The 8,618-nt window shown below is 45.5% G+C and overlaps 1 long non-coding RNA gene across 1 annotated transcript; it reads left to right on the plus strand.

The window, feature by feature from the left end:
• The first annotated feature begins 4,201 nt into the window (after window positions 1-4,201).
• On the plus strand, window positions 4,202-8,387 carry LOC121835500. The gene is made up of 3 exons (XR_006077625.1): window positions 4,202-4,270; window positions 6,115-6,176; window positions 8,324-8,387. It is a non-coding gene; the product is annotated as an uncharacterized LOC121835500 (long non-coding RNA).
• The last annotated feature ends 231 nt before the right edge of the window (window positions 8,388-8,618 follow it).

The following is an 8,618-nucleotide window of genomic DNA, read 5'->3' on the forward strand; positions in this document are numbered from 1 at the left end:
GGGATATCCGAAAAAGTTTCTTTGTATAAATCTGTTTTTCATGGGTATGTCTTTTTTTCCTTATCAACGATTGCTTTTATTACTTCACGTTAATTATTACAAATTTCTCCACCCCTCATGAGCCTCTGTGCGACGTCACTCACGTTTACAGCTTAATCGCGCACAGAAAACAGTACAGGTAAGAACAAACGTAACGTCCGACGACGTGAAACGGACGGTGTTCGTCGTCCACTTCGCCAGGCCGCGCTACGTTGCGAAAGGAATGGTCTGTCCGCGTCAGTTTGTATCTCAGCGCTGTGGTACGTTCAAAATCGAGCAAATAGCGAAGATTACTTGCGTAAAAAAACATTTATTTCGTGACGAAAGTAACATCAACGAAAAAGAAGCAGATGGTGCCGCAGGCCGCAGCGACCCGCTGCTAATATGTCCTGTGTACAAACCTAATCACTAGACTTTTGCGTCGGAACTCACGGATATGACCCTAAAACGGGAAGCCGACGTCCGTCCCGTCGAACTAGACCAAGCGCGGCCGTATCGTTAGACCTACGCACTTTCTCGGCTCCGAGACAGGTCCACGTTGACGCGCCGACTCACTCAATCGAGCGAACAGAATAAACAGAACGACATTGGCAAAATGTGCACCAACACAACCACATTCAACCAACTGACCAGCGGATACACTACTTGACACACGCCCCAACGGCAGGCAGACGAACACACAACACATCCCGAGCGATCCGAGTGGGGCAACGACGGGACGAGGGGACCACGGCAAATACGGGAGCTGGCGTGAAGACTTCTGCAGGCTTCTGTGCAACGTCCGTCGCCAGCCAGCCGACGCCGAGATTCGAGCAGGGTCTATCTCGGCGAAAGCTTCGCCGACGTTTCGCAACGCGGTCGAGCGCGCGCGCCCGTCGACAATCCACGATTATCGCACGCTCACCAAGGACCCTCGCTCATCAGCCAAGCACATGGTGCTAAAACAAGCACAATGACAACACACAATCTACCGAAACACTCAACAAAAGTAGCATACACCACGGTGCTCGGACGGAACCGACCAAAAATTGGCTTGCTCTTTATGTTTATACAGCCTTGATGGAGATGCGCCTCAACGGGTAATCGGTCTCTTAGCTGTAGATGAGAAATTTAGCCAGTGCGGTCAACCGCTAACCTGGGATTTTTAACGTGCATCACGCAGTAGTGATCACACGAACGCGTGCCGGTACGAAACTCATCCAGATCGAAACGGGCGGGGGCGGCGGGGAGCGAACCCAGGAGGTTCCCAGCGCAAGCTTTCGCTCCACGCTCCGAGCTGAGACGCGTTAGCCCACTCGGCGACTTCCTCCCAGACGGAACCGACCGAGCTCGAAGCACCATATATAGTGAGGTGAGTGGTGGGGTGGTGAGGTGAGTGTGTACCGGACCACCGCCACTGTCGCGACGAGCACATCAATGACTCGGTGGTGCGTAATGAGCCGGAATCCGAGGGAGATAAAAGAAGACGCAGGCAACACACCAGTCAGAATAAGACAAAATAGACGCTAGGACCGCATCAGTGGGCCGGGCCGCATTACATTGTGACGTCACGACACTAATAAATAGGGCCCATATCAACGAGCAAGATCCGTATATGTTCAAAAGTGTTCCATATATTTTTATTTTTAATACGAACATTTTAGTTGTTAATAAAAAGACATCCGATTTCGTATTTCTTGGATTTGTTTCCTTTTTTTTTTGGTCGGTCTGGGTCTACCTGCTTGCGAAAGGGTCACTTCGCTTTTTTCTTTGGCGCGCTCCTCGAGACGATCTCCCTGGCGTCATCTCCTCCAGCCTCTAGCTGCTTCGCTACCCGCGCATTCAGGCAAGCAACCCGTGTACCCACACTGAGTCGAACGCACCATCAGCCGCCACTACAGATCAGGTAATCAAAATATGCCGCATCCAAAGAAAAGGAAACCGTTTGAACATCTGTCGCGGTGGCAGAAGAGGCGCCGCCTTAACGAAGAGCTGTCCCGTGCTACCGCCTTGAGCAGTTTCGAGACTACTACAGCTGGCACTGCTAATGTTAATTCAGAGCATGCTTCCGGGAGTGAAAACGACTCCCAAGTTAGCGCCCGCGATACCCTCGATGACAACAGTCTAAAGTTCTGAAATGGATCCTCCAGTTCTGATTCCGAAAGTGAACTAGAGTCGTCCACTGATGAGTCTACAAACATAACCGAAAGTGAGACAGATTCAAGTTGTGAGGAGGTCGAGGCTCTATCCGAACAACTCTCTCTTCCCGAGAGCGTCTCCGATAAGCAGCCGGCAGATACCGATGATCCAGAGCGTCGCCTGAGACGTTTCTTGGCGCAATGGGCCGGAGAGCATAAGATTACTCAGAGGGCCCTTTCCTCGCTGGCGAAAGAGCTGAAGGAGCACCCGTGCTACTCGGGCACACCAGGCGACGCTAGAACTTTGTTGGCCACGCCTCGCAGAGCTAATATCACGAGCGTGCCTCCAGGATCCTACTGCCATTTTGGCATTGCAGATAGCTTGAGGGCTCTACTTTCACACGTGGTTAATATGTCGTCTGTACCCGCTCGGCTCGGCATCATGTTCTATGCTGACGGCCTTCCACTAACAAAGAGCACGCACAGTCAGTTTTGGCCAATACTTGGGAAAACACCGGACGTAACTGGTAATGGAGTGTTCCTGGTTGGTTGCTACCATGGCCACTCGAAACCAACCTCAGTCGATGAGTACCTTTCGCTATTTTTTGATGACCTTCATAAATCTTCTTACAAATGGGCTCCCTTTCTCTGGGAAGCTCTTTACGGTGTACATTAGGGGATTTGTATGTGATGCTCCAGCAAAAGCGTTCTTGTTGGGTATCATGTCGCACTCGGGCTACTTTGGCTGTGGCAAATGCACCCAGGAGGGCGTGTGTGTAGATGGCACAGTAGTTTTTTAGAAACTGATGAAACTTTAACATTTGGTTTCCTTTTTCAATTTGCGACTGTATGACCTTGTTGTTCCATCATTTCAGACAATATGTTTGCAGTTGTTCGTTTTTTGAGCGATAACAGTGCTGCCGTGGTCCCGTCGAATTGGCTCAATGGAAAAGAGTGCCTCTGGCCGTCGAAGTTTAGGGCATCAAGAGCTATCAAAGCCGTGAAACTCAGAGAGTCCCCAGATTTGACATACACAAGGCACAGCATTGTCATCCTGAGCAAGGAAGGTAGGCAAGCCAACAAGTTTTCTGTCTTTTTTATGCTTTTTTAGCCGAGTGTCTACCGAAGTCAGAAAATATAGGGGAATTTGGCTAACTACCATGGTCATAAATCTGATGTTACATTTCTAGTGACTACTATTATCAATCCACAACCACAAAGATATCAGTGGGTACTCCTAACATAAACTGAAGCCCATTACATAAAATAAGACCCCTTGGGAGCTAATGTAATTTCGATAGTTCTAGGCGTCTGTGCTGCTCTCACTTTTTTTGAGCGGTCTTGCCGTCTCGAAGTAGAGTCGAGCCCACATGTACCTGATTGTTCCTAATATGAGGTAATCAATGTGCTATGGAACACCTTTAACTGCCTACACCTTTCTTGTAGGAGGGAATTAAACAAGCTAATCTTTTTCTTAGCCGAATGCTTCATTCTAGTAAGCATTTTTTTCTTAGATGAATGCTTCATTTGATCTTTGAGCAACCCTCAATAAATATGCCATCTCTACTTTGGATTTTGACAGTCTTCGGTTGTGAAATATGCTATTTCATCGTATGCTTAACTTTTTAGATACTTTCCAGAAAGCAAGATCGAAACTAAGGAAAGCGGAGGATACTGATGATGTGGCAACATCAAGTGACCAAGGTGCTCAATTTTTATGTGAACTGTTAGAACTTTGGCAACATTATACATTGATATGTTTTGCCTAGGACTCCATGTTTTCTGAGCTTATTTTTTATTGCAAATTTGACACTTATCACAGTTTTCTGCCAGTAAAGTTTCAGTGATATAACGTTTCAAATTTATTGGAGTTTAATTTATGCAATATTACCAGTTATCTGAACTTAAAATTCAAATGAATAATACCCACAGACACACCAAAGACACAGAAAGTGTTTTCGGTTATGATAAATATTAATATGAAATCTGAAGGTTATGTGTTTCACTGCCATATAAAACACTGACTCCTTTTTGTAAGATGCAGATGCATTGGATGAGTCTGACCATGAGGAAGGAATCGGAGGAGCCTCATCACCACCTTTCTGGCATCAAAGGTAAGAGAATGTTGTATATTTTGTAATGGAGAAGCGAAGTAAAGAGCAATGTCTGTTAATTTTGTACATAGAAAGCATTCTATGAATGTAATCAAATGCAGACTTAACTCACACAATTTAAGGACAGGTATGACATGTCCATATTTTATGAAATTGAGCATTGGTTCAGCGAGACAATTTTCCAGACCCCTGATTTTAAAAAGAACCTCTTACTGATAGTGCAGGACTTGCGGATATGATTAACTTGTTCACTTTAGTGTTAACCTCGACCAGACCAAATGCCCGTGAGGAAGGTACTATACTTGGGGACAACTTTTCTTTGCATACCGGAAGTGAAGAGAGCACGTATGTAGCTTCGATCAGTGCCCTGGTTGTGTAAGGTCACAGTCGCTCGTAGCTTTGACTGCATTGCGAAGAAAAGCCGTCCCCGAGGATAACAAGGTTCTGAGACTTAGGGAATGTCTACTAAAGACTTAGTTACTAAACATCTATTGAAGCGATTTTGTTGTTATGGCCGACTCCACCCGAGCCAGGAGGCAACTGCGCATGCCCACAACGCCTAGCCGGCAAGGGGCAATCGGAGCGCAGGCTCCGTTCTGCTGCCATGTTTACTAAGCACAGGGAGGGTGGCACCGCTTACGTTTGTCATTCAATCCAAGATGTCTGCCGCCAGTCACTTCCAACCACATCTTTTGCAGAGGCGTCGCAGTGTAGGCCTCGGAAACGATTTCAGGCTGACAAGGACCTCCGCTTGCTTCGCGAAGTTGTTGCTGGTAACCAGTTCCAGTTGCAGCGATGTGGGAGACCGTTTTCAAATCTGTTTCCCTCGCAATCAAGCACGAATTGACGCTTCGCATTCTTTGCTTGCCAAGAAAGCAAAACAGATGTCTTCAACATCTAGGTTCATCATTAAAATCAAAATCAGCATTTCTATTTGCAAAATGATACTATTTATTTTTCTTTGTTATTTTAGTTATCTTTAAAGTAACTAGGTGGCGTTGAACATGAAATAAATTTCAATAGGGCCTATGTATTTTTTTATTTCTTCATTTATTTCACATACATTCATTGCCACTGGCATTACAAAGGGGCGTGGGGCTAAAGGAGAACAACAGTTGGATAAGGCAATTGTACGCTCTGTGCTTAATCTGAACAGTACAGAGTATCGATGACAGCTTGAAACGTATGATCAGTGACATTTTTGGCTGTAGATGCTGGAAGGTGCTTCCAATTGACAGGGCGTTTTCAACTGCTCAATTGGTGTCATGTACCATCGCATCGCTAACTTTCGCAGAAAGCAGGGGTCTGTGGGTGTTTTTTCTGTGCATGTGAAACTCAGATTATCAACGCCCATGCAGTTGCTTGAATATTTTATGCATGGTATAAACTAACACTTCTAACTTTTTATTATTTTTGTTCCGATAGAATAAGTATTTAATTTTAGCACAGAAAAGAGAAAAAATGTTTCATCTTGGACATTGATCCTACTCTATGTTTGGAATTGATGCACATGGGGGGGGGGGGCAGATGCCTCTCTTTTAGGCCATATCGATTGCACTAGTCGCCACATTGCAAGGAGGTGTCGAAATACTAAATCCTTTTCCTTTCCTTTTTTTATTACATGTACTGTTCCTTTGGTGCTACCGTTAGATTGCAAGTGCTCTCTGTGGCTTTATTTGGAAACACTCTGACAATATAGGTACAAATTTTGCTCCCATGGTACCTCATGGTGGTGTACTGAACCCTTTGTTGTGCTCGGGCTCAGTGCGCTACCGCGAGCGAAGCGAGCAGTCAGAATACCCTGATAACACTCTTTAGTGTTTTCTTTTTGCTTCACATTCCAGTGAGAGAGGTGATTACGAAGCTGCAGGCAACTTCATGGTCCCACCCTCATCAAGCCCTCCAGGTAAGCTTTTTCATTTTAACGTATACACCTTTTCAACACTTATCACTCAACACAGAAACTGAGTCTCTGGAGAATGAAAGTATGCACAGCGTACAGTATTTCGCAGAGGAGAGGTTTTCTGCATGCTGAGCCTTTCACAGCCCAGTAAGGGACGAGGACAGCATGCCGAAGCCTTTTCTCAAAAAAACCCATGGTAAAACCCGCACTTAATGATCCCCTCTCACTCTGCCAGCATCGGACTGCAGCCTGTGTGTAACACCATCACACAATCCGCAAACAATAAACGTTGCCAATGCCCGTTGTAAGGCATTGTTCACATTTGAATTCGTTCGAATTGGGAGAGCCCTCCAGCACAGCACATAACACGGAAGCACTGCTAAGTTTAGGAGCTGCACAATGTTAACACATATGCATGTACAGAGCCGTCTCAGAGTAGGAATGCCCGTCTTCAGACAATTAACACATACATGCACAGAGTGTCTGTCTCAGAGAAGGAATGCTCGTCTTCAGACAATCAGGCTCACAAAGCTGTGACTCAATGGTACTAACAGTGCTCACAACTGCATTTGTTGTGTATACTGCGCATGTAGCAGCAGGTCGCATTGCAAATGTTCCGATCTTGTCTACTTCAGTAGCCGCTTAGGTGGCAGTTACAAAGAGAAATATACTGTAAACAACTTAATTTTCACAGGTGCCCATTTTTGTCGAACTTCGTAATTCGAAAAAAAAAATTACAAAAAATGACTTCCACGAAGATGTCACCTCATGGATACGAATATATATCATACCGATCCCAATTGGGAATGTCGGTGCATGCAACGTAGTGCCAAAGCTGGCACTTTGTGAAATTTGCAAGCTGTCGCACCCGCCAAAGTATTAATTTACAGTAGTGATCGTCCAGAATACAGATGTGTTGTTTCTTATCAGTGGCAGTTATTAATGATCATATTTAACCTAATGTTGAATGTACTGTTTATATGCGTGGACTGTATGTGGCGTCATGTCCTTCCTCGCTGGTGGCAGAAGCGTGCCGTTAATCCGGTGCAAGCTGCACTGACTCCTTTCTGCTCACTCACGACCTGCTTGTAGAATAGGTACAGTATAGGCTATGCTCGAGGAAGTTCGGCCACCCAAAAAAAAAGGACCAAATTACGTCAGTGCAACTGATGTATTGCTATTTAAGTAGCAGCGCTAGTGGATGCTACAGCGCAGGGGTCTCAAACACGCAGGCCGCATGCGGCCCGCGACTCGCTGGGACGCGGCCCGCAAGCAACCGGTTACGAGTCCCGATTCCCATGTCTCGTGCGCTAGGAATGTGCCATAGAGAATATCGTATTTGACCATAGTGATCTCATCTCGTCGATTCATTTTCGCTTGAAAACTAGCTCTGCTCTTTTGAGATATTAACATATTTTTTACTTATCTGTGTTCATTTGCCCTTTGCTTCACTTTATTTTTTACCTCCCAGCTTTCTTTAACGTACAACGATTCCGCTACTAGGCTGCAAGCGCAAGCCATTCATTGAAGGATGGATCTCGGCTGCGCGAACTCTCGATCAGCAGAAGCAGCTGCCAAACATAGAGCTACAAGCTCAGGATTCTCGCCTTCAAAAAAAAAGAATTGTCGGAAAAGCAACAACTCTCAAATTAGCTGACAATTTTTTAGAGACGTGTTGAGCTTGGTTAATTCCTGCGCAAATTGAGCAACGGGAACGACGGTGTACTTCTCTTGTTCCATTAAAAATGCCAGCATGCTGGCGGGACGCTGTAATTTTAATTCTTGTTGTCATATCAGGGCAGGGCCCAAAGTGGTCACAAAACAAATGAAAACGAAAGACGTCACCGGCAAAACTGTGATTTTACAAAAAGTAATGAGAGCGAGGTCTCTTTCCTTTAAAACTTTTAACCCCCCCCCCCCCCCCCCCCGGTCTTACGTGGGCCCGCGACCTTTCCGGTGTGCGCTGTCTGGCCCCCACGCTCGAATGAGTTTGAGACCACTGCTATAGCGCATGCAGTAGCTTCTATATCTTTATGTGAGCGAGCTGGTGCGTCTCTCTGTGCCCTCCTTTGGATAACAGAAACGACACTACATTCCATTCTATCTGTTGTCTAACATGTTTGCGCTTTTTGCTTTTGTTGTGCTTTCAGATTTCTCACGTCTTATACAAAGAGAGCTTCGCTTTGTAAAGAAGCAACTGAAAACAATAACCAAAAAAGCTGTTGGAAAGAGAAGAACCTTGCGAGCCAGCTGAAGAAGCCTGTATTTCACTACCGTTGAAAACAGATGCAGTTGTTGATGAAATTGAGGAAAAGCTGAAAGCAAGCCAGGAGTTCTGCCTGCAACTGGTAAGATTAAATCAAGTTTCTAGAAAACGCATGTGTTACTCTGTTGCACCTTAAAGGGGCCTTCAAGTCATATCTGAAGGTCATTTTTTTCATATCT

The sequence above is a fragment of the Ixodes scapularis genome, unplaced genomic scaffold, assembly GCF_016920785.2.
Source record: "Ixodes scapularis isolate PalLabHiFi unplaced genomic scaffold, ASM1692078v2 PGA_scaffold13__105_contigs__length_92229423, whole genome shotgun sequence".
Taxonomy (NCBI): Eukaryota; Metazoa; Arthropoda; class Arachnida; order Ixodida; family Ixodidae; genus Ixodes; species Ixodes scapularis.